At 40.1% G+C, this 27,053-nt stretch overlaps 1 protein-coding gene across 1 annotated transcript in view; it reads right to left on the bottom strand.

Moving 5' to 3' along the window:
- Nucleotides 1-287: 287 nt before the first annotated feature.
- LOC149126598 (uncharacterized) overlaps nt 288-27,053 on the bottom strand; it is a 141,567-nt gene continuing 114,801 nt past the window's right edge. The window contains exon 3 of the mRNA XM_089333038.1: nt 288-506. The gene's annotated coding sequence lies outside the window, so the exon portion shown is untranslated. The remainder of the gene's footprint in view (nt 507-27,053) is intronic.

Raw genomic sequence — 27,053 nt, 5'->3', positions numbered from 1 at the left:
AACGGTTATGGCTCTGATATTAATCCCTAAATAAAACTTTCTTACTTAGTTCTTTTTGCCTCCTTCAAGTAATCTTAAAACATGCATTTCACATTATTCTTTCAGCAAATCTATGAGCTCAGTAGCATTTCAGGAATTTAAGATACAGAGAAGTTAAGTAACTTGGGTCATACAGATAATTAATGCCATGGTCTAAACAAACCCCAAGACCTCTAAAGTAATTTTTAAAACTGTATGTGGTGACATATCAATGGGTCATGAAATTAACTGAGTCAGTCACAGACAGAAGGTCATCATTTTTTTAGATTTATTTATTATTTGAGAGGAGGATTTACAGACTGGGAGAGGGAGAAACAGAGAGAGAGGTCTTCCTTCTGCTGGTTCACTCCCCAAATGGCTGCAATGGCTATAGTTGGGCTGATCCAGAGCCAGGAACTTCCTCTGGGTCTTCCACATGGGTACTGGGGCCCAAGCACCTGGCCATCTTCTGCTGCTTTCCCAGGCCACTAGCAGAGAGATGGATAGGAAGAGGAGTAGCCAGGAAACTAATTGGCACCAAAATGGGATGCTGGCACCTCAGGCAGAGGCTTAACCTACTACTCCACAGTACTGGCTGCAGACAGAATGTCCTTCAAAAGAAAGAAGTAGACTAGAATACAAATATCACAGTGCATTGCATGTATAGTAAGAGTTTGTATTATATGACTTTTATTGCATTTTTATGTTTATATACAAATGTATATATTTATATAAAATTGGATAATGGTTAAAGGTGCTGGAAAACTCTTAAACCCCTAATTTAATTCTTTCTTAATTCTTCTGTGTCCAGCAAGGACTTAGAACTAGAATAATGATTCTCTAACAAGAATAAAGGAATGGTTTTTGGTTAATATTGGAATAAAGGCAGGTTTGAAAGAGATCTTTTACCTGATAGGAATTTGTCAAGGTGTTATTTGCCACTTTTTGAAACTTTCTTTTCTTTGTCACTAGAAATAGACTTTATACAAAATTCTTTCAGTAGAAAAAGGAATATTACCAATTCACTTGATAAATGATAAAATTATCTTAAAATTAATAACAAAACATTAGAAGGACATTACAAGAAGCTAGATCCACAGGATTTCCCCCAAGGTTATACATTTAGAAACTGCTAGAGCCAAGACCCAATGATCCAACTCTAAATTTTCTGGCATTCAATGATATAGTTTCTCTGACTCTCCGCAGGCTATTTTCAAAGCAGGATAGGGTAGTTAGTTTGACTTTGTTATAAATAGACTGTACTTATATATGCCAAGACTTTCCTTTTTTTAAAGATTTATTTTATTTATTTGAAAGAGAATTACAGAGAGAAGTAGAGCCAGAGGAGAAAGGAGTCTTTTATCTGCTGGTTCACTCTCCAGATGAGCACAACAGCCAGAGCTGAGCAGATCCAAAAGCCAGGAGCCTCTTCCGGGTCTCCCACACAGGTGCAGGGGCCCAAGGACTTGGGCCACCTCCCACTGCCTTCCCAGGCCACAGCAGAGAGCTGGATAGGAAGTGGAGCAGCCAGGACTTGAACTGGTGCCCATATGGGATGCTGGCACTGCAGGCAGGGACTTTAACCCGCTATACCACAGAGCCAGCTCTGCCAAGACTTTCATATAACATTTATATACCCTGAAACTGAGAAGGCCAGGGAAGACAGACCAACTGTCAGCAAATACTGGAAGGGCTACCAGGTAAGAAAGGGAGAAAATTGTTTTCTGTCTTACACCACGGAGTGAAATTAGAATCAGAGTTTGACAGTTATAAAGAGAGAATTTGGTTCATTCTGAAGAAGACTTTTCTAAGTAATCTGACCAGGAATGAATGAACTGCTTAAAACAGTCTTGAACTTACAAAATGCAGTATTCACTAACTTATCAGAGATCCATCTATTCTGACTGTCGGAGGCAAATTTTTCCATTGGTACAAATGTTCCTTAAGGTCTTTCCCATATCCAAGTTCCTAAGAATCTAGTGCTAAATGACTTTTCCCCCTATTAGTCATTTGTCTGTGCACGTTCTGCCCACATGCCATATTTCCTTGCCATCTGTTTAGACTTAAAACATTATTTCTAATTGAAACCTTTACTACCATGGTTCTTTCAAGTAGACATAGTTTGTTGAACACTGAGCATAAGGAATATGCATTTTCTCTCATAGTATTTTGAGTTATGTCATAAACCAATTAATCCATATTGTAGAATGAAATAGAATGGTATGGAATGGGAGTCCTATGTTACCAAAGTAGAACAGAGACCTGCTTGGTAATTATCTTCAAGAAGTAAGTACCTACTTACTCAGTTGGTAAATGCAACAGAGGAAAAAGAAATTTGCTCAAAATCATGGTGATAGCAAGTGATCTCATAGCTATTACATGGTTACACAGCTAATGAGTTTTGATCCTCTCAGTGCTCTTTGGTGACCTCTTGAATAAATTTTTCATGAAGGGAAATGCATGCAGAGGAACTACTCACTTCCACTGAGAGCGTATTCAAGGAGTTCTGAGTTGAAATGTTATTTATTATTTATGTGATAAAACTCACTTTTTAAATATGTTGCTTAATACATTGTTGAAATGTTAAAATATATATATAAAAAGATACCCTATTCTTCAACAGTTCTTCAACAGTGTTTCTTTTCATTAGGAACAAAAAGGAAGTATTTGTTATAGATAGACACTTCTATTCTGAAAGCAAAACAATTTTAAACCATAAGATTTTACCTTATGGACTCACATTTCAAACTCCTCTATATAAGATGTTGAAGTATGTGTCAAGTGCTATCAGGAAAAATGTTGAGTAAAACTAAGACACTCACATAATTCAGTTCCTAACTTTTTATGTTGCAGTGTCAACTATCTAACATCATTCACATTTCTTGTACTCTCACAATGACTTCCATATTATCCTCTTATATATGAGATTAAGTTCCTTTCTGTTAGACCAAAGAAGGGTGGACATTGACTCTGACATATGACAGGTATGATTTATAATGTCTCTCTTAGAATTAAATCTAGGTTTGGTTAAGTTCAGATGTTTAAAATTAATTAATATATTTATTTATTGGAGAGAGAGACACCCTATCTGCTTTTCATTCTCCTAGTGCCACTGAAGCCAGGATCCCAGGACCCCAGAACTCATGAGAGTGACAGGGACCCAAGTACTTAAGCCATCACCTGCTGCCTCCAAGCATGAGCATGAGCAGGAAGGTAGAACTGGGAGCCAAGCAAGGACTCTAACTCGAGCACTCCAGTTTGGGATGCAGGCATCTCTAAAAAGGGTCACTTTGAAAAGGAATAAGGGGGCTGGCAATGTGAAGGTGACAGTGATTACTGTACTTGAGGAAATGATCTAATAGAGAGGGTTGACCAGGTTATGATGAGAACTGTATTTTCCTTCCTATGGCTTCTTGTCTCTGCTGTCCGCTGAGTGGCCTCTTGAACCTTTAAAAATGTGCATATTGGAGGAAGAAGATGGCATAGGCAGGGGCCAACCTAAAAATCAAGACTTTGGTGCTAGTTCAAGCTTGTCTTCCCTAGAAGACTAACTCTGCTGCTGATGGCATTGCAGTGTGGGCTTCTGCTAATTCCTTGTGACCCTACCGAGCCAGATGTAGAAATTGTTTTATGGGGCTTCTGATAGTAAGAAATCCCACATGCTGCCATCACCAGCAGGAAACTCTTTTAGACAGATTCCAATGGACAAAATTTATCAAAATCTGAACTCAAAGAATAAAGTTGAGAGGGCTGGCACAGCCTAAGTTTGCAGCAAGGGTTTTCACTAGAACCATAAAGGGATGGGTTCTGGATGTGTGAGGGGAGGGCTTGCTTGGCTTCTTGGCCCTCCGGACTCCTCCAGGCAATACTAAAGCAGCAATTTTCATGTCTTATTCCTTAGAGAGAGGAACTCGGTGATTAAAGAGGGAAGAAAAATGGGTGCTAATAGTTCCATCTAAGTTTTTAAAATTTTGGACAATTTTGATAGTTTATTATGTTATTTATTTACTTATTTTTAGATGTCACTTAAATAATTCACATGAAGTGGTGGGAAATGATACAAGGTGTTCATATAATGCTAATAGCTCGCAAGACTTTCATACACCTGGGATATTGCTATTATTACAGTCTAGGTATAGAACATTTCCATCACCGCGTGATCTCTTCTGTAGCCTTACCCACTTCCCTCCCACCTCATTCACTCCTTGAGTTCTGGAAACCAGAAAGTTTGTCATTTTCCAGAATGTTATACAAATAAATAATAGTTTCCATAGAACTTGAAATTAGCTTTCTGACTCCACAATTCTTTGCAGGTCCATCCAGATTGTTGCATGTGTCAACAGTGTATTCTTTTTATTGCTGAGTAGTAGTCATGATTATGGATATATCACAGTTTCTTTAACCATTCACCCACTGAAGGACATCTGGACAGATTATGAATTTGGCTATCATGAACAAATTTTTGGATAACACATATGTACAGATTTATGTATGAATATTAGTTTGTGTAAATATTGTGTGACTTTCCTCAATCTATGCATTTAGTGCTTTGGTCATGTCCCACCAGTTTTGATATATTGTATTTTTTATTTTCATCTGGTTCAATGCATATGTTTTTAAACATTTCTCTTGAGACTTCTTTGATCCAGAGATGATTTAGAAATGTGTTGTTTAGTTTCTAAGTGTTCAGAGATTTTCTTTCAATTACCAATTTATAGTTTTATTATGTTGTAATTGGAGAACAGACTCTGTGGATTTCAACTATTTTAAATTTTTGAGGCATTTTTTATGGCCTGGATATGGTCTATTTTAGAACATATCCTGTGGACATTTGAAAGTAATGTGTATTCTGCTACTGGTGGGTGGCGTGTTCTATGAATGTCATTTAGATTGTGTTGAATGATGTGTTGTTGAATTTTTCTGCATCCTTGCTGATTTTCTGACTAGTTCATACATTAATTGTTGAGGGGGCATTCAAATTTTTCACTATAATTTTGGATTATCTATTTCTCCTTTAGTTCCATCAGGTTTTTATTTTTTAAAGCTCTTTTGCTTTTATGCACATTTAAGATTTTTACATGTTTCAGCACATTGTATTCTTTTATATTATATAATGTCTCTTTGTTTCTGGTAATTTTCTTTGCTTTGAAGTTTACTTTATTTGGTATTGTATAGCCAGTGCTGCTTTATTGGATTCATATTTTAGTGATATATCTTTTTTCAGTTTTTAACTTATAAGTTGCTTATGTTACTATACTTGGAGTGTTTCTTGTAGACAGATAATAGTTGGATGTGTTTTTTAAAATCCACTCTACAGATCTCTGTATTTTTTAAATGTGTGCAGGTTTTTATCATAATTGACATATAATTGTACATACTTATGGGATACAGTGTGGAATTTCAGTGCATGTTTACAACATGTAATGATCAGATGAATTAGCATATTCATCAATTCAAACTTTTATCACTTGTGTTGGGAACATTCAGAATCCTATTAGCTATTTTGAGACATACAACTAACTTTTCTTAACAGTGACCTCACTGTGCTACAGATCATCACAAGTTACTCCTCCACCCAACTGCACCCTTGTACCCATCAACCATGCTCCTCTCTCTCCCTTCTCCTCCTTCTGGCCTCTGGTAATCACTACTCTACTCTCTACTTCTGTGAGATCAACTTTCACATGTAAATGGGAACATGCAATAGTTTTCTTTCTATGCTGAATTGTTTTACTTAACACAATGTTATCTAGACTCATCTGTGTTGCTGCAAATGATAGGCCTGTGTTCTTTTTTATAGCAGAGTATTATTCCATTCCATATGGGTAACCATGTGTTCTTTTTAAAAATATATTTATTTATTTATTTTATTTGAAAGGCAGAGTTACAGAGAGGTTGAGGCAGAGATAGAGATAGAGAGAGAGAGAGAGAGAGGTATTCCATCTGCTGGTTCACTCCCCAGATGGCCACAATAGCCAGAGCTTTGCTAATCTGAAACCAGGAGCCAGGAGCTTCTTCTGAGTCTCCAACAGGGTCCAAGGACTTGGGCCATCTTCCACTGCTTTCACAGGCCATACCAGAGAGCTGGATCAAAAGTAGAGCAGCCAGGACTCCAACCAGCACCCATATGGGATGCTGGCACTGCAGGCAGTGGCTTTACCCACTATGCCACATCACCAGCCCCAACCATGTGCTTTTTATCCATTCATCTACCAATGGAGCACCTAGGTTGACTCCACACCCTCTATGTTCTGAACAGTGCTACAATAAATATAGGAATACAGGCACCTCTTTGACATCTTGGCTCATAAAGGTGCTGATGATGAAATTTCTGGTAGAGTTCATCAGTGAAACCATCTGGTCCTGGGCTTTTCTTTGTTGAGAGGGTCTTTATAAGTGATCCAGTTTCCATCTTGGTAATGGGTCTGTTTAGGTTTTCTATGACTTCATGGCTCTATTTAGGTAGGTTGTATGTGTCCAGGAATCTATCCATTTCTTCCAGGTTTCCCAGTTTGTTGCCATACAGCTCTTTGTAGTAATTTATGATGATTCTTTTTATTTCTATGGGGTCTGTTGTTACATTCCTTTTTCATCTCTAGTTTTATTGATTGGGTCTTCTCTATTTTTTTGGTTAGTTGGGCCATGGTGTATCAATTTTGTTTATTTTTTAAAAAAACAGCTCTTCATTTTGCTGATCTTTTTGTATTTTTGTTTCAATTTTCTTGATTTCTTCTCTAATTTTAATTACGTCTTTTCTCCTACTAGTTTTAGGCTTGGTTTTCTGTTGTTTTTTCTAGATCCTAGAGATGCATTGACAGCTCATCTTTTGGTGCCTTTCCAATTTCTTGAAGTAGGCCATCTATTGCTATAAACTTTCCTCTAAACACTGCTTTTGCTGTATCCCATAAGTTTGGATATGTTGAGTTGTTCATCTTTATTTGTTTCCAGAAGTTTTTTATTTCTCTTTTGATTTCTTCTATGACCCGCTGTTCATTCAGGAGCATGTTGTTCTGTCTCCATATGTTTGCATATATTCAAGGGATTCCTGAGTTGCCGATTTCCAGCTTCATTCCATTGTGGTCCAAGAAGATGCATGGTATGATTTTGATTTTTTTGAATTTGCTGAGACTTGCTTTGTGGCCTAACCTGTGGTCAATCCTAGAGAAAGTTCCATGCACTGCTGAGAAGAATGTGTATTCTGCAGCTGTAGGATGAAAAGCTCTGTAGATATCTGTTAAGTCCATTTGGTCTATAGTGTTGATCAACTTGCTGATTTTCTATCTGGTTGATCTGTCCATTGCTGAAAGTGGGGTATTGAAATCCCCCATTACTATTGTATTTGTGTCTATGTCTCTCTTTAGATCCTTTAATATTTATTTTAAATAGCCAGGTGCCCTGTAATTAGGTGCATATACATTTATAACAGTTATATCTGTTTAGTGCTCCAGGGTGAAGAGGGTGTCTGAGATGACACACCCAGGTTTGGTGTGGTAAATCCTCTTTTTTTAATCAGAGGGGAGGTTTCTTCTAACTGTTGACATAAACTCAGCTGGGCTCCTCTCCTCCAATGAAACTAGCCCAAGTGGGTATATTATTTGTCTGCTCTACCACAAAGAACACACAATGGATCTATGCAGTCCTCAGTGTAAGCTCAGATTCCCCCACAATGTCCCTCTCCAGATAACCAGGGAGCCCTGATCTCATGGAACCTCCCACAGTGACTGCTTAAAGTCCCAGCCACACCCTGAATCTTCCCAAGCATCCTCAGTGTTTTCACAGTCCCAGCACACAAGCCTCCCAGAGTCACAAGCACCCAGACCCCCTGTCCATTCTCCCCACCAGAATCAGGAGTCTCCACTTGGCAGGTTGCTGGGCACTGACATGAGCTGGCACAGCTGTTACATATGTCCAAAATGGTGCCTGCTCTCTATCAGCTTGTTACAGGACACAGTTGCAAGGTGATGGGGGGGGGGGGAGTGGGGAATGTGCCCCTCTTTTGTTTTTTCTCCTCCAGTTAGGCAGGTACACTATCCCCCATGGAGCTCCAAGATGGATTCCCTCTAGGCTCTTCCTACAGCCTTTTTGCTAAAGGCTTAGGCTGCTGCAGTCTGATCTCACCTCACTCTCCAACGCTGTTGTGGAGGCTCTTGGCTGCTGGGGTCCTGAGTTGTGGGTGTCCACGCCCTCCATGTAGGTCCACTGTGTCTCTTCAATTTGTGTAGAGTTTCCTCTGCTGTTTTCTCCCTGACTCTTCACGGAGACTGCACTCTTTCCACTTTTTCAAAACTATCTTACTCTGCCATTTTAATCCTCTCCCATTTATCAGTTCTAACAGGGTATTCTTTTTTTTGGTGAAGATTTTAGCTTTTCTCTATATAGGATCATGTCAAATGCAAATAAGAAGGAAAATTTGACTTCCTCCTTTCCAAACTCGATGCCTTCATTTCTTTCTCACTTAACTTCTATGGCATCACTCCTAGTCATTGTTGATAAGAGTGGCTAAAGTGATCCATTGACTTGGCAGAAACATGTGGTTCAATTTCCATGTATTTTTCTAATTTACACAGTCCCCCTGGTTGATAAGAAGTTTGATTACATTGTAGTCTGAGAGATTATTATTTCGATTTTTAAAAATTTGTTGATGCTTGCTTTGTGTCCTAATGTAGGGTCTGTTCAGGAGAATGTTCAATATACTGATAACAATGTGTATTCTACAGCTGTGGGACAAAGTGTTTATACTACAGATGTTAAGTCCATTTGATTTGCAGGACAGTTTTTTTTTTTTTTTTTGACAGGCAGAGTGGACAGTGAGAGAGAGACAGACAGAGAGAAAGGTCTTCCTTTGCCATTGGTTCACCCTCCAATGGCCACTGTGGCCAGCGCGCTGTGGCCGGCGCACCACGCTGATCCGATGGCAGGAGCCAGGTACTTCTCCTGGTCTCCCATGGGGTGCAGGGCCCAAGCACTTGGGCCATCCTCCACTGCACTCCCTGGCCACAGCAGAGAGCTGGCCTGGAAGAGAGGCAACCGGGAGAGAATCCGGCACCCCGACCGGGACTAGAACCCAGTGTGCCGGCGCCGCAAGGTAGAGGATTAGCCTAGTGAGCCCCGGCGCTGGCCTGCATCACAGTTTAAATCCAGTGTTTCATTGTTGATTTTCTGTGTGAATGATATGTCCATTGACAAGTGGGAGGTTGAGGTCCCAACTTCTTTTTTTTTTTATTCCTTTAACATGTTTCCTTTTTTTAACAAATATAAATTTCAAAAGTACAACTTTTGGATTATAGCGGCTTTTCCCCCTGTAACCTCCCTCCCACCCACAACCATCCCATCTCCTACTCCCTCTCCCATCCCATTCTTCATCAATATCATTTTAAATTATCTTTATATACAGAAGATCAACTCGGTATATACTAAGATTTAAACAGTTTCTATCGTTGAGTCTCTACCTTCCTTTAGCTATAAGAGTATTTGATTTACACACTTGGGTAGTCCAGTGGTTTATATATGTGCTTACAATGGTTATTTCCTTTATGAACTGATTGTTTTTTAAAAAAGATTTATTTATTTAGTTGAAAGGCATAATTACAAAAAGGCAGAGAGAGAGAGAGAGAGAGAGAGAGAGAGGTCTTCAACCCACTGGTTCACTCCCCAGATGGCCACAACAGCCAGAGCTGCGCCGATCTGAAGCCAGGAGCTTCCTCTGGGTCTTCCACGCATGTGTAGGGGCCCAAGGACTTGGGCCATCCTCCACTGCCTTCCCAGGCACAGTAGCAGGGAGCTGGATTGTAAGTGGAGCAGCTGGGACTCAAAGCAGCACCCATAAGGGATACTGGTACTGCAGGCTGGGGTTTTAACCTGCTGCACCATAGCGCAATCCCTACTTTTCATGTCTCTTTAACTTCCCCCATTTCTAATATAATTATATTAAATATTTTTGTACATATGTTTATAACCACACCAGTTTTATACTTTTTGCTTCAACTATTAGCTTAAATTTAAAAAAAAATTATTTATTTGAAAGTCAGAGTTACAGAGCAAGAGGGAGAGACAGAAGAGTGAGATTTTTCATCTGCTCATTCACTCCTGCAGTGCTCACAAGGGCCAGGGCTGAATCAGGACGAACTCAAGAGCTTCATTTGGGTCTCCCACATAGTTGGCAAGGGCCCAAGCACTTGCATCATCTTCCATTGCTTTTCCCAGGTCATTAGCAGGGAGCCGCCAGGACACCAACTGGCACACATACAGGATGCCAGAATTGCAGGCTTTACCTGCTATGCCACAATGCTGGCCCCATCATCCTAATCTTTAAAAACTTAAAGAGAAAGAAAACATACTGTATTTATCCATTCATTTATTTACTGTGCTCTTTGTTCCTCTTTGATATCTCAAAGTTCTTTCTGTTACCATTTCCTTTCTAGTTGTAGAATTTCAATTAAGCTTTCTTATAGGGTAGGTCTGCTATTGACAGATTTTCTTCTCTTTAATTGCCCCCGTTTGAGAATGAATTTATTTCCTTTTTATTACTGAGGTATAATTTTGCTAGGTATAGGATTCTAGGTTGATAATTTTCAGCACTTGAAAGATATTGTTTGATTTTTTATTGATTTCCATGATTTCTGGTGAGAAATCTGCTTGTAACTGTTTGTCCCCTGTAAGGAAGGAGTTTTTATATGTGTTACAGTTTTAGAAGCTTAATTATGATATATCTTGGTGGGGAGGAGTTCTTTGGGTTTGTTCTGTTCTGTCTGTAGGTTTTCATCTCTTGCCAAGTTTATGAGGTTTTCAATCATTGTTTTTCTTTGTATACTTTTCCAGCTTCACCCTATATTTCTTCTCACTCTGGAACTCTGATGGCATGAAAGTTAGATGATTTTGTACTAAGGCTGTTTTAACATTTTAAGGTCAATTTTCTCTCTGTTGTTCTTAATGGGTGATGTCTATTGATCTTTCCTCTAAGGTTGATGATTCTTTCATTTATTCCTTTCATTCAGTTGTTGAGCCATCCTCTAGCTTTTAATTTTGGTGATCATAGTTTTCAGTTTTAAAATTCACTACTGATTTTTCCTTATCTTTTATTTAGTTTTGAACTTTATTTTTCTTTGTTGAGACATTCCTTTTTTTTTTTTCATTTGTTCAGTTGTGTTCATTGAAGCATTGTTGGTTTCAAAATGAATTGAAATGTTGTTGGAAAAATCCAGTTCATGGCTGAAGAGCGCATGAGAGTATTTTAGGCATGGAAAACCAAGACACTCTGGCAAAAAAACAAACAAACAAACAAAAAAAACAAAAAAAAACCAAACACACCTAAATGAAAGATCTCTGCGAGTGAGATCCCAGTGGAAAGAATGGGCCATCAAAAAAGGAGGTACCTTTCTCTGAAGGGAGGAGAGAACCTCCACTTTGACTATGACCTTGTCTAAATAAGATCGGAGTTGGCAAACTCAAAAGGCTTCCGTAGCCTTGGCAACTCATGACAAGAGCCTAGGGAGATTACTGATGCCATAAACAAGAGTGTCAAACTGTTAAGTCAACAACAGGAGTCACTGTGGTCACTGTGCACTTACTCCTCATGTAGGATCTCTGTCCTTAATGTGCTGTTCAATGTGAATTAATGCTATAACTAGTACTCAAACAGTATTTATTTATTTATTTTTTTTTTGACAGGCAGAGTGGAGTGTGAGAGAGAGAGACAGAGAGAAAGGTCTTCCTTTGCCATTGGTTCACCCTCCAATGGCCGCCGTGGCCAGCGCGCTGCGGCCAGCGCACCGCGCTGATCCGATGGCAGGAACCAGGTACTTCTCCTGGTCTCCCATGGGGTGCAGGGCCCAAGGACTTGGGCCATCCTCCACTGCACTCCCTGGCCACAGCAGAGAGCTGGCCTGGAAGAGGGGAACCGGGAGAGAATCCGGGCACCCCGACCGGGACTAGAACCTGGTGTGCCAGCGCCACAAGACAGAGGATTAGCCTAGTGAGCCGTGGCGCCGGCCTCAAACAGTATTTTACACTTCAAGTTTCTGTGTGGGTGCAGACTGTTGAAATCTTTACTTAATATATACTGAATCTCACCCCATGGGAGACCAGGAAAAGCACCTGGCTCCTGGCTCCTGCCATTGGATCAGCGCGGTGCGCCGGCCGCAGCGCACCAGCTGTGGCGGCCATTGGAGGGTGAACCAACGGCAAAGGAAGACCTTTCTCTCTGTCTCTCTCTCTCTCAGTGTCCACTCTGCCTGTCAAAAAAAAAAAAAAATACATATATATATATATACTGAATCTATCTTCTGTATATAAAGATAATTGAAAATGAATCTTGATGTGAATGGAATGGGAGAGGGAAGGGTGCGAGTGGGAGGGAAGTTATGGGGGGGGCATTGTAATCCATAATCTGTACCTTGGAAATTTATATTTATTAAATAAAAGTTAAAAAAAATGAATGCAATGTTGCAATTTCTGGGTGAAAAAAAAAAAAAAGAAAGAAGAATCCAGTTCAAAAGAAGTTTTAAATAACATATAGGTTTCAGGCCGGCGCCGCTGCTCAGTAGGCTAATCCTCCGCCTTGCGGCGCCAGCACACCAGGTTCTAGTCCCGGTCGGGGTGCCTGATTCTCTCCCGGTTGCCCCTCTTCCAGGCCAGCTCTCTGCTGTGGCCCGGGAGTGCAGTGGAGGAAGGCCCAAGTGCTTGCGCCCTGCACCCCATGGGAGACCAGGAGAAGCACCTGGCTCCTGCCATCGGATCAGCGTGGTGCACCAGCCACAGCGCGCCGGCTGCGGCGGCCGTTGGAGGGTGAACCAACGGCAAAAGGAAGACCTTTCTCTCTGTCTCTCTCTTTCACTGTCCACTCTGCCTGTCAAAAAAATAAATAAATAAAAAGTAAAAAAAAAATAACATATAGGTTTCAGTTCAAAATTCCCCATACCAAGAAGATTTCAAGTACTGAAAAAAAACCCAAATGGTAGATACCAATTCTGAGATGACAGAGATATTAAAATTATCTAATAAAGATTTTAAAACAAACATTGGAATTCACAAAATATCCATTAGTCTTCTCGTATGATAGTTGTGCTGATGACAAATCTTCTTAGCTTACTTCATTTCAAATTTTACTTATTGAATAAGTCACATTGCACTGAAATATAACTAAAATGAAGAAAGGGGTAGGAATTTGGCCTAGTAGTAAGACATCACATAAGATACCTACATCCTATATCAATGCATGATATGATACCCATCTCTAGCTCCTGAATCCAGCTTCCTCCTGGGACCTGGGAAATAACAGCAGTGGTTCAAGTAATTGGGTTCCTGCCACTCACATGGGAGACAAAGATTGAGTTTCCAGCTTCTGACTTCAGCCTCGGCCCAGCTTCAGCTGCCATGAGTATTTGGGAAATGAACCAATAGATGGAGTCTTTCTCTCTCCTCTCCCCTATCTCCAGTAGATAAATCATTTTATAAAATTGTCATAGATGATGCTCAATATGATTTCCATTTTTAAAAATCTGTTGAAATTTGTTTTGTTGCTTTCTATATAATCTATCTTGGGAAATTTTCTGTGTATTACTGAGAAAAAAACATATTCTGCAGCTGTTGGATAACATCCATAAATACCTGTCTAGTCCAGTTGATTTTGGGTAGAATTTAATTCTGCTGTTTCTTTGTTTATTTGATGTTTGTCTGGACAACCTGTCCATTATAGGAAGTGAGGTGTTCAAGTCCCCTACTATTAATATTTTGGACCTTATTTCACCATTTAGGCCTATTAATATTTGCTTTGTGTATCTGGGTGTTCTGATAATACACACACACACACACATGCGCGCGCAATTGTTATTTCCTCTTGCTGGATTGAACATTTTATAATTATATAATGATCTTCCCTTCCTTGTCTCTTTTTACTGCCTTTAACTTCACTTGATCTTAGCCAAAAGGCCGAGAAGCGATACTGCCTTTAACTTAAAATCCATTGTATCTGAAAAAAAAAATATGGCTACTCCTGCTTTCCTTTGGGTTCCATTTCCATAGAAGATCTTATTCCACTCTTTCACTTTCAGTCTAAAGCATTATATAGTGGATCTTGTTTTTTAAATTCATGTAGTCACTCTATGTCTTTGAATTGGAAATTTTAATCCATTTACATTTAATGCAATTATTGTTAGTTTAAAACCTTACTAGTACCATTTTGATAATTGTTTTCTAGTTTTATTGTAGTTTCTTTCTGTCTCCCCTATCTTACAGTTTTCATTTATGGTTAAGTGACTTTCTCCAATAGTATGTTTTGATTCCTTGCTTATTACTTTTGGTAAGTCTATTATATATTTTTTACTTTGTGGTTACCATGAATCTTACCAAAAAAACCTTCTTTTTGTTACAAAAAGCTATTTTGAAATTATTAGCAACTTAGTATTAATTATAAATATGGGGAATAAGCAAACAAGAATAAAGAGATGAGAGATATTAAAGAAGACATCTATGCTAGCATTCCACTCTTCCCCACATGAAAAATTTTTGTTTTAATTTTACCCTTTTTTATATTGCATGTCTCTTAACATTATAACATAGCAATTATTTTTAGATTTTTTTGTTTTTTAGTCTTCACACTAAATATATTGTTTATATACTATGTTTACAATGTTATAGTGTTTTGAATTTGTATGGTTACTCTTAGCAGTGAGTTTTATAATTTGTAATAATTTCTTGTTACTTCTTAGTGTCTCTTTCAGTTTGAAAGACACCCTTTGGTATTTTTTTTCTAAGACAAATTTGGTGATGATAGATTTTCTCTGCTTTTGTTTTCCTGGAAATGTAGTTAGCTTTGCTGGATACCATGTTCTTGGGTGGCAGTTATTACCTTATGTACTAGGACCACCTCCTCTCACTCCCTTATGACCTGTGAGGTTTATGCTGAGAAGTCTACAATCAGGTGAATTGGTATGTCTTTGTGAGTTAGTTGCTTCTCTGTACTTGCAGCATTGATTACTTTCTCTTTATTTTTAACCTTGGAGAGTCTAATTAGATGTCTTCAGGTAGACTTGGTTAGGTCGAATCTGACTGGAGATCTTTGTGTGTGTACCTGAATAGTTGTGTCTTTCTCTATGTTTGAGAAGTTTTCTGTTATAATTGCTTAGAACATATTTTCCATGGCTTTGGGCCCCATAATTGGAATATTTGTTTTTTCTCGTGGTGTCCAAAGTTTCTGTAAGTTTTTTTCTGACTCTTTCTTGATTTCTGTTCCAATTGTATATTTTCAAATAATCTGTCTTAAAATTCACTGTTTCTTCTGCTTGTTCTATTTTGCTGTTGATGACTTTTATTGCATTTTAAATTTTTGTTAGTGTACTAGTTAGTTGAAGGATTCCTATTTGATTTTATTTAATTACTTCCATCTCTTTATCAAATATCTGTTAGAGTATTACATAGTTTCTCAATGTTCTCTTCAAGTTTGTTGAATTTCCTTAAACTAGTTATTTTGAAATATTCCTCTGAATATTTGGAAATTTCAGTTCCTAGATGGTGCTTTTTGGCATCTTATGTTACTCACTAGGTGAGGTCGTGTTTTGCTGGAAGTTCTTGATACTTATTGGTATACAATATCATCTGTACATTGAAGGATCAGTTATAGTAAACTGGCTTTTTGTGGCATTATAAGCATTATACTTAACTTTGAGCCTGTGGGCACTTTTGCTATTATACAGAAGCCAAAGCCATGTTTGCCACAAGTCTGTTGTTGATATCTTTCACTGTACTCCCAAAGTTCAGGCTTATTCATAAAGAACTGGGGCAGGGCCTACAAAAGAGGTAGTTTATCCATGTAAGCCTTTTTCTGACATTGGCACTAGGTTAGGCCTATACTTTTAGTTCTGTGGCCACCAAGCTATGATGCTAGGTCACACTCAGAGACCATAGCCTACCCAAACCAGAGCAGCCTAGGGGTAGGAATGAAGTCCACTCTCCTATGCTCTGTTGCTGATCTGTACTCCCTGGCCAAGGCCACTTCTCCCAGACATTGGTGATGCTGGTTAGGCATAGGACTGATCAACTGGGGCCAGAGAATGCCACTTGGCATTGAAATCCAGAAGCTCAGTCTGGAGGCTGGCGCTGTAGCATAGCCAGTTAAGCCATTGCCTGCAATACCAGCATCCCATATGGGTGCCGGTTCTAGTCCCAGCTGCTCCACTTACAATCCAGCTCCCTTCTAATGCTCCTGGGAAAGAAGCAGAAGAAGACCCAAGTGCTGGGCCCACTGTACCCACTGGGGAGACATAGAGGAAGCCACCTGGCTTTGGTCTTCCCAGCCCTGACCATTGCTGCCATTTGGGGAGTAAACCAACAGATGGAAGATCTCTCTCTCTCTCTCTCTGCCTCTGCCTCTCCCTCTCTGTACATCTGCCTTTCAAATAAATAAATAAATAAATCTTAAAAAAATAATAGAGTCTCAGTCTGCAGTTACTGGTCTGGGGATAGGAACCGTTAGGATCTGCTCAAGGTTGAGTTTTACCAGCCTGGCACCGAGTCCAAAATAAGTACTATGATTCCTTGCTATCTGTTCAAGGTTGTAGGAGAGGTAAAGAGGCAACGTTTCAGGTGCCAAGGCATGCAATAAGTAGATCTCACCTAGGTTTCACAGTCAGTTAGGCCCACCTGAGATTGGTGGTGATGAAACAATTTCATCCCGCTGGAATGTAGGCCCCTGCCTTATGCTAGGCAAGTCTGCAGGTTCTGTCTATGAGAACTGGCCCGAGGATACAGGCCTTTGGGGTTTATGGAGTATTGAGTCTTAGGGTGGCAGGCTGACCTCTGAGCTACAAGGTGAGGTCTTAACCTCCCTCTTCTGCCCTCTCTGTATTGGCTGGAGTCCTACCCCACTTTCTCCAGGCAATTGGAAGAGGGCTGGCAGGGCTGCCTATGGAAGCTCCAGATACTCTGTACAGGTAGGAACCTGGAAGTGGAGGCCCTGCTGTTCTCACTCAGTTTTATCCCAGTGAGCTTGGCACTGAGATTCAATTATCTGTCTCTACTCCAAGTAGGAAATATCTCTCCCTATGCTGTACTCCTTGGTGCTGGGGGATGGGTGATATGGGCAACTCTTTCTATGGGACTTTTCTTATGACTATATTAATATGAGGCACTGTGATATCTCACCTGACTTCCTTGGTTCTTCTGAAGATGACTTGGTGCATAAATAGCTATTTAGATTGTTGTCTCTGTGGGAAGATTGTCTCAGCCACCATCTTGCTCCACCTCTCAAAGTTTTCAGTCTTGACAAGTTTCCCCTTACCAGAATTTTGGCCACAGAGAACAAGCTTCTGTCCAAACTCACACTCCTTCTGGTACACTCATTGGTGTTTCTCGGTTGCTAGATTCTTTAGCCCCAAGTCTGAGATATGTGGGGTAAATACGACCCAGGAGACTTACCACTGTATTGTTTCTTGGGTTCTGAGATACCTGCACAGCCTGCTATCTTTCCCCTACCTTCTAGTGTTGTATTTGTTTTATGTATGAGCAGGGTTTTTTAGTTGTACTTAGTGGAAAATATTGGGAAAAATTTGTCTACTCCATCTTCTTGGAAGTTGTGTTCATTCTTTCATACCTTTTTTTTTTTTTTTTTTTTTTTTGACAGGCAGAGTGGACAGTGAGAGAAAGAGACAGAGAGAAAGGTCTTCCTTTGCCGTTGGTTCACCCACCAATGGCCGCCGCGGCCAGCGTGCTTTGGCGGCGCACCACGCTGATCCGATGGCAGGAGCCAGGTACTTCTCCTGGTCTCCCATGGGGTGCAGGGCCCAAGCACTTGGGCCATCCTCCACTGCACTCCCTGGCCACAGCAGAGAGCTGGCCTGGAAGAGGGGCAACCGGGACAGAATCCGGCGCCCCGACCAGGACTAGAACCCCGTGTGCTGGCGCCGCAGGCGGAGGATTAGCCTAGTGAGCCGCGGCGCCGGCCCATTCTTTCATACTTTTTAAAAAACTTAATTATAACTGGGGCTGGCGCTGTGGCATAATGGGTAAAGCCACCATCTGCGGTGCTCACATCCCATATGGGCACCAGTTCAAGTCCTGGCTGCTCCACTTCCAGCTCTCTGCTATGGCCTGCGAAAGCAGTGGAAAATGGCCCAAGTCCTTGGGCCCCTGAACCTGCAAGGGAGACTTGGAAGAAGATCTTGGCTCCTGGCTTTGGATCGGCTCAACTCCAGCCATTGTAGCCATTTGGGGAATAGACCAGCAGATGGAAGACCTCTCTCCTCTCTCTGCCTCTGCCTCTGCTTCTCTGTAACTCTGCCTTTCAGATGAAACAAAAATTTACACAGCTATTTTTTTTAAATATTTATTTATTTATTTGAAAGAGTTACAGAGAGAGAGGGACAGATAGACATTTTCCATCTGCTGGTTCACATCCCAAATGGCTGCAAAGACTGGAGCTGGGACAAATAGAATACAGGAGCCAGGAGCTTCTTCCAGGTCTCCCACGTGGGTACTGGGGCCCAAGGATTTGGACCATCCTCTGCTACCTTCCCAACATTAGCAGAGCTGGATCAGAAGTGGAGCAGCTGGGACTTGAACTGGTACCTATATGGGATGCCAGCACTGCAGACAGCAGCTTTTACCTGCTGAGCCATAGCACTGGCCCCTACACAGCTATTTTATAACTGTTATAATTATTACATTTAAATCTTGGTAGGCCTAAACATTTTTTTCCTTATGTTTGTTTCCTTATGCTTGGTGATCTTGATCTGAGGCCACAATTGGTCCATCTGTACCTGTGACCAACTTGAAAATATTTTTCTCCATAGAGAACTTTCTTTTGTTTCTGCCAGATGCCAGGATATGCCATCTGGGACCATCTCAGCATCTTCACTGGGTTTGTAATTTATTTCATTTTAATTCACTATCAAGTTCAGCTCTTCCTCTTACCTTTGGCTCATGGCGTGGTCTCCTGGTTGCCTATGTGGGCATCTTTCCTTAGGTACCCTGCCTTTATTTTTCCTGTGTGTGTGTGCACGTGTGTATGTGCATGTGTGTGTACACAAGTATGTGGCTCAGTGCTCAGGCTTTACCTCATGGGTTCTTTTTGTAAGTTGGGGGTTTCTTTGAAGAGTTTTCTTACTTTCTGTGATCCTAGAAATTCAACACAATTTTGTTCTAGTTCTTTTATTCAAAGAGTCGTAATGCCAGAGGCAGAACCTACTTATTTTTCTTTCCCTTTTACAAACATTAAAAAAAAAAAACCCACTTAAACAAATTCTCAGAAGTCCAGTGAAAACACCTCACAGTATTAGAGTTGCTTTTCCCAAACTATGTGCCGTGGAAACACAACATAATGTGACGTAGATGGTAATAGGCATTCCTAAAACAAACAAAAAAGTGTTTCAGGATGAAAAGGAAGGAAGGGAGGGAGGGAGGGAGGGAGGAAGGAAGGAAGGAAGGAAGGAAGGAAGGAAGGAAGGAAGGAAGGAAGGAGAGGAGAGGGCCAGCACCGTGGCTCACTAGGCTAATCCTCCACTTTGCGGTGCCGGCACACCGGGTTCTAGTCCCAGTCGGGGCGCCGAATTCTGTCCCGGTTGCCCTCTTCCAGGCCAGCTCTCTGCTGTGGCCCGGGAGTGCAGTGGAGGATGGCCCAAGTCCTTGGGCCCTGCACCCCATGGGAGGCCAGGAGAAGCACCTGGCTCCTGCCATCGGATCAGCGCGGTGTGCCGGCCGCAGGGCGCCAGCGTGGCGGCCATTGGAGGCTGAACCAACGGCAAAAGGAAGACCTTTCTCTCTGTCTCTCTCTCTCACTGTCCACTCTGCCTGTAAAAAAAAAGAGAGAGAGAGAGAGAGAGAGAGAGAGAAAGAAAGAAAGAAAGAAAGAAAGAAAGAAAGAAGGAAGGAAGGAAGGAAGGAAGGAAGGAAGGAAGGAAGGAAGGAAGGAAGGAAGGAAGGAAGGAAGGAAGGAAGGAGGGAAGGAGGGAAAAGTGGGATGGGACCAGCATTGTTGCATAGCAGGTAAAGCCATCAACTATGATGCTAACATCTTAATTGGGCACCAGTTCGTGTCCCAGCTGCTCTTCTTCTGAAGCAGCTACCTGTTAATTTGTCTGGGAAAGTGGTGGAGAATGGCCCAAGTGCTTGGACCCCGCTACACAAGTGGGAGACACAGAAGAATCTCCTGGTTCCTGGCATCAGCCTGGCCCACCCTGGTCACTGCAGCCATTTAAGAAGTGAACCAGCAGATGGAAGATGTCTCTTTCTCTTCCTCTCTCTCTGTAACTCTGACTTTCAAACAATTAAATAAATCTTTTTTTTTTTTTTTTATGGGGGAAATCTCATACTGTTTCTATGGCTCTTAGAAATAGAGTACGTATTATCACATTAAACTTTCCGAGGATCTGTGCAGTAAATAAAGCTTTAAAATTGTGATTCACTCTGTATTTCCAAAACTTATCTGCATGTAGAACCCTCATTCTCTCTCTCTCTCTCTCTCTTTCCTTTCCTTTTTCCCTTCCCTCTTTCTCTTTCTCCCCTCCCTCCCTTCTTCCTTCCTTCCTGTCTTTCTGTCTCTGTCTTTCTTTGTTCTTCTTCATAGGGGAATTTATTCATATGTAACAGGACACTGGAGTTAGTTTGCGGTAATGCTAAATTAGTCTGTGTCAAAAAATAGTGCATTTGGAGTTAGGTGATGTGGGTTCTAGTACTGGCTTTGTCAAGCTGCAGGATGATACTGGACAAAGGCATAACACATTTGAGCCCCAGTTTCTTCCTTTATAAAGCGGTTGAAGGAGATGATTTCTAGGGTGTTCCCAGCTTCACCATTCTTTTCTTTCACTTAATAGAGCAGCAAATGCCTTCTTGCGTAGTTCAAGATGCATACCTTGGAATACTATCGGAAGTACGTGTTGCTGCCTTTCCAGCTATCTTCTCTCATGCTCTGCACTTTGGGGGTTCTGCCCTTCCTAGAATTTCCAGAGCACTACACTTTTGTACCCAGGTTGAATATTTCTCTTCAGAGCTATTTTTGTTTTTCCAGTCACTGTCACAACCAGTTGTCAGAAGTGTAACTGCAATGAGGAAAACCCACCCACCAGTGATTTTTACCTTCTCGCCTGCATTCATATGACAGACAAACTGACCTTGAGCAACAAGAGTTAATTTAGTTTCATTATTTGCCTTAATTTATTTTTATTTTTATTTTATTTTATTTTTATTTTTTTTGCTCAAAGTGAAATTAGCACTGTATCTGGAGCCACAAAGGCTAGGTTTGAAGGCCGATTAACTTAGGTTGAGTGGCCATTTTGCTTTTCTGGGACTTGCTTTCCCTTCTTTAAAGCATATTGATGTTGTTTTATGGCTCTACTATGGATTCCGGATGATAATAAATAGGATACTACTCTGTATATCACAAAGGCTTAGCTATGGAAGGCATTATGAAAGGCACATAATGATTTTCATAATTGAGGTTACTTATAGTTTGTAGAATAGGAGGTTGAAACAATAACTAGAGACACACATGCTGAGGCTATTTATGAAATAAAGGTGAAATATCTAATCTCAGAGTTTGTCCTTGCCTTCCTTCACCCGTGGTTTTTTATATAAGAAAGAAAAACATAGGAACTTAATTTAAAACATAGTCATTTGGTATTCCAGGTAAATAGACATTTTTTAAACAAGGGTGGACATTTAGCGTAGCAGTTAAGACTGCTTAGATACCTTCAACCCACATCAGAGTACCTGGATGTAAATTTTGGCTCCAGATTCTCACTCCAGCTTCCTGCTAATGCAGACCTCAAGAAACAGCAGTGTAGGCCTTACGTAACTGAGCTCCTGCCACTCATATGGGACACTTGCATTGGGTTCCTGACTCCTGGCTTCAGTCCCAGCCTAGTCCGAGAACTTGTAGACAGTTGAGAAGTGAACCAATTCTGTCTGACTGTCTGCGTATCTCTATCTCTCAACTACAGAAAAAGAAAGGAAAATTAAGGAAATATCAGACCAATTTAGGTTAAGATATGTTCATATGCCTGAGTTTTATTTTCAGTCAAAAAATCCCCTTAGTTATTTAACTCAGAGAATGAAAACTGATGATCTAGAAGTAAAAATTTGTACTACTTAGTCTCATAAGTCATATGATTTTAAATCCTTTTTGATTTCATATAATCCTTTGCCAATGAATTAATGAATAATATTCCTCTAGGTCTGTTCCTTTGAGAATGGAATTCTTGTGTGTATAGTTTATTAAATCCTTGTTAAGATCTGTGATTTTACCATATTAATAAAAGCTCAAAACATATTCCCTTAAATGTGGAGGGAAAGTTACAAAATAATTTTTCCGTGTTCAATAATCTTTCTTGCAAAAGTGTGAGCTTTTTTTTTTCTTATGAAGATAATGAATGATACAAATCCACATCTTCAAGCTGTTAGAGATTTGGCTTGTGGGCAAAGAAGCCTTTGAAATTCTTGTAATTGTCACTGCTCTCTGAGATTCTCTTCATTTTAAGAAATTGAATTAAGGCACAATCAGGAGATCCTAGCCTGAAAGGACTGGGTCACAGCCTGGAATATTTCATACTGATGTGATTTGAAAGGCTTGCTGAAAATTTCTGATTAATGGGGCTTCGTGATGAAAGTGTGAGTAGACCTTGCACTGTGTGATGTCAGCTCAGCGCTCTTGCAGTTCAGGGCATAAAGCATCAGGAGCAAGGTTGGCCTTTTCTCTCCCCATCCCATGGCCTATTTCTACCCTGGGCTCCCAGGTACTTTTGGTTTCATCTTTCATGTTTGATCTAGAAGAGTCATGTTAGAAAATAGCTAAGAAATATCTTCCTTCTGCAAAAATATCCATTCTCTCTTTTTGCCTACCTAATTCTCATTTAACCATCTGAATTAGGGCTTAGATGTCACCTGAGCAGAAAAGCATTTCTAGACCCTTTGGCCTGAGTCAGGTCCCCTTTTCTGTGCTTCTAGTGCACTCTGTAATCTTGCAGAACACTGATACAGGACCATCGAAAGGCCCTGTTTACTTGATTCCTCTGAGTCCCACACAAACAACCAGCTGTGTCCATAGAACTTCCTCCAATGATGGAAATGTTCTAACCTCTGCTAATGTAGTAGCTAGTATTCCTAAGTGGCTACTAAGCACTCAAAATGTGCCTAGTACGGCTGAGAAACTGAGTTTTAAATTTTATTTAATTTTAATTATATTCATCCTTATTGAAATTGAATGAATGTTGGTGTCCTATCCTTATTTTGCTGTAATCATACTGTATTTTATAACTGAGGTTCAGAAACCTGATAACCAAAGCTTGAATTCTCACTCTATCACTTCATGTTTATGTTAGTGGTAGCTTAACTGTTCTAGGCCTTGGTTTCTTTAGCTTTAAAATGGTCTGTTGTTAGTACCTACCTCATAGGGCTATAATAAGCATTAAATAAATATATTAGTGCTAAGTGCTATAGTTGGCCGATAGTTAAGTTCTACTGTATGTTAGTCATCATTATATTGATATGTTTAGCATGATCTTTTATTGAGTGGATGGATGAGAGAAAGAGAAAAAAGAAATGATGGTAGTTGCAGGAGGGAGATCATCACTCCTGTAGAAAGTATTGAATTTTGTGCAAGATCATTTAAACCAAACACTACAGGGATCTTTATGCCTACATTGTTTTATTTGAGATGCTTAACCATCCAAAGGATTGCTACTCTGATGTGTCCCACATGGGATGGACTATAGTGCATGGTTGAGATAGCACAATAAATAAACAATGGCAATAAAATGGAGTAATTTTAGGATACAGATGGAGAGACTATTTTTAAACCAACAATCTTCTCATCATTTATAGTATAAATTAAATTTAATGCAATTGCAGCAAACTGTATATTAGAGTGTCAGTAAGATGCTGACAGGAATGACTTTATCCAAGAGCAATTTCCCACTGCTATCACCATGTACTGGCACAGTTGGCAACTAGGCTGAGTCTCCTCTGCAATGAGAGAATAAATCATATATTTTTTTCTGGTTCGACATATTTTTCAATACACAGTTGATGAATGAAATTTTAAAAATATCTTTTATATTCTTTCACATTCAGATTATTATTTTGATTATTGATACATTTGTCTTTGTCGGGGCGGGGGGCAGTAAGACAGTGGTTCTTAGTTTTTGAAACCTCAGGCTATGCCCTCTCCATTTTGGAGGAAACGTAAGGCATTACTATCCATATTTTATGATAGAAAACTAAAGCTCAGAGAATTATTGTTTGCCAAAGCCACTTGGTTAGTAAATAACAGAAGTGGAAAGAGCCTGGATTTTGTGACTTCTAGTTCAATGTAATTTCCAGTGAGTTTTGAATTTAGGAGACAGTAGAAGAAATGAAATAAGGGGTAAAAAAGGAATACTTATAAGTAGTCCTTACTTATTTCAGGGGGATCCAGCCTTTTATTAATCACAATGAGGATTTGATATAAACAACTAATTCTCTCCCCTGATAGAATACTCATAAGATTTTTTTTTCTGACAATTTTGGGGAATAATACTCTTTGAAATTCACTGATAGACTCTTATATGAAACTAGTATAGAAAGACCCAAGTTTCATTTTTAAGGAATTATAAATAATGCCTCAAAATCACTGCCCACATAGTAATTGATGTTCTGAAATGTCTGTTGGAATAGGGCACATCTTCATAGTATGAGAATAAACTCTGAACAGATTTTATATATATACATATACTCTAATAACAAAAACAATAATTATAGGTGTGTGGTCTTTTCTTAACTTCATATTTGACGTGGACATGATAGAATCTATGAAGTTAGGATGGAGTGCTTTTTGTTTGTTTTGAAATAAGGAAGCATTATAATGCATTGTTCGGTACCAATAACCTTTAAAGTTAGATATTGGTATCAGTTGTTATCAAAGTAAATATATTTTAAAGGCATTTGTTTCCTAGGAAATAAAATAGTCTAGTTCTAAGAAGTAAAACTGGAGGATACATTAGCTGTTTGATGTTTTCAAGTTCATAAAAATGTACTGGGGGAAGAAATCAAGACAGGAGGAGATTTGAAATAGTATAAGCACAACTGGCATTTTAAGAATTGAACTAAAGATCAGGGACTGTGGTACAGCACTTTAAACTCTATTTGGGTTGCCACCAAACATAGAAGAGTGTTGTTCTGAGTCTCAGCTGCATTGTTTCTGATCCAGCTTCCTGTTAATGCACATGGGAAAGCAGCAGATGATGGCTCAAGTACTTGGGTCCCTACCACTCACATTTGAGACCTGGATTGAGTTCTTGACTCCTGGTTTGGACCTGGCCCAGCTCCAGGTGTTGCAGGCATTTGGGGAATGAATCAGTGGATGGGATTGATCTCTCTCTTGATCTCTCTCTCTCTCTCCCCCCAACTCCCACCTCTCTGTCTCTCCCTCTCTGTCATTCTGCATTACAAAAATAAATAAATAAATAAATAAATCTCTATAAATTAGTTGCTAAGACTAATAAAGAAATTGTGTTACGTAACTGGAGATCTTCTCAACATGTATATTAATGTTAAACTTCCAATTGACTAATTGCAAGTTGCTGGTAGGGACAATATAAGAATTGAAAGAGACATTATGAAGTTTATTTCTGGTTTGAGATCTCATTTTTACTACTCCTTTTGAAAATGTGAAGCTCTTCTCAGAACAGTAATTTTAAATTATGTAACTGAAGAATGAAACAGATACAGGGAAGTTATCGTAAAGAAATATGTGCCTTTAATATCTTCTTATAAAATGCAGTAAGCCATCTATTTCTTTCCTACCTTCCAAAATATATGGGAAATAGCTCCAGGATAATTTGGATAAAATTTATCTTATTTGTCATCGGAGGTGCTTTCTATTCATTTTAAAGGAACTATTCAGGGCTTTATCAAGAATTTCATTTTCCTTAATAAATTCAGGCTATCTTTCCTTGAAGGACAAGCTACTTTAATGCCAAGGGAGAAAGGCTGACATTAATGTGTGTTTTCACACAAATACATTCTTGTGGTAGAATAGTGCAACACCAATATCATCCTTAGAAACAAAATCTATGATCAAAGTCCATTATTTTGAAAGACATTCATTCTCTGGCTACTACTGATCATGGTCTAATTCCCCCTTTCCTGCTTGATTTGATCCTAAGGAAATGAGCTCTAAAGTATATTTCTAAAATGGATAGTCTCACATGAGAAAATACTCGGTAGGGCTTTTATTGTCATGGTTTGTTCCTACCAAATATTAGGGAGTAAACTATGCCTTGTTTCACTAGCTATTCTCAGAGCCTAAAACAGCCAGTGCAATTACCAGTTGAGTTCAGTAGCTGTGTATGAGCCCTGGTCTTGGTGCTGAGAATACAAGGTGAAGAAAACACATTTTATTGGCCCTGAAGAACCTCACAGATGAAGGGCAAGAACTAATTCACAAGGATCTGGTTTCCATTCAGGAGAGTTAATGATTTGAGAGGTGTGTGCACAGAATATACTGAACATAGGAAGATACCCAGCCCAGCCTGGAGAAATAGGACCGCTTAGTCATACAAATAAAGGGTTGTAGTGGGATGGGGGAATGTGTTGCAAGCTCAAGGCCAGCATGAACAGAGCATGGGGCTAGAAATGGTGCAGCATGTTTGAAAGATACTGTAAGCCAGCGCCGCAGCTCACTAGGCTAATCCTCCACCTTGCGGCGCCGGCACACTGGGTTCTAGTCCCGGTCGGGGCGCCGGATCCTGTCCCAGTTGCCCCTCTTCCAGGCCAGCTCTCTGCTGTGGCCAGGGAGTGCAGTGGAGGATGGCCCAAGTGCTTGGGCCTTGCACCCCATGGGAGACCAGGAGAAGCACCTGGCTCCTGCCTTCAGATCAGCGTGATGTGCCGGCCGCGGCGGCCACTGAGGGGTGAACCAACAGCAAAAGGAAGACCTTTCTCTCTGTCTCTCTCTCTCACTGTCCACTCTGCCTGTCAAAAAAAAAAAAAAAAAAAAAAGATACTGGAGAAAGAAAGAGATACATTGCTGTGGAACCAAGCAGGGTCCATATTCTCACATCAAGGAGTCCCTT

This window comes from Oryctolagus cuniculus, chromosome 5 (assembly GCF_051225735.1).
Source record: "Oryctolagus cuniculus isolate XC-2025 breed Fujian yellow rabbit chromosome 5, ASM5122573v1, whole genome shotgun sequence".
Classification (NCBI taxonomy): Eukaryota; Metazoa; Chordata; class Mammalia; order Lagomorpha; family Leporidae; genus Oryctolagus; species Oryctolagus cuniculus.
This window is presented reverse-complemented; position numbering and strand designations above follow the sequence as displayed.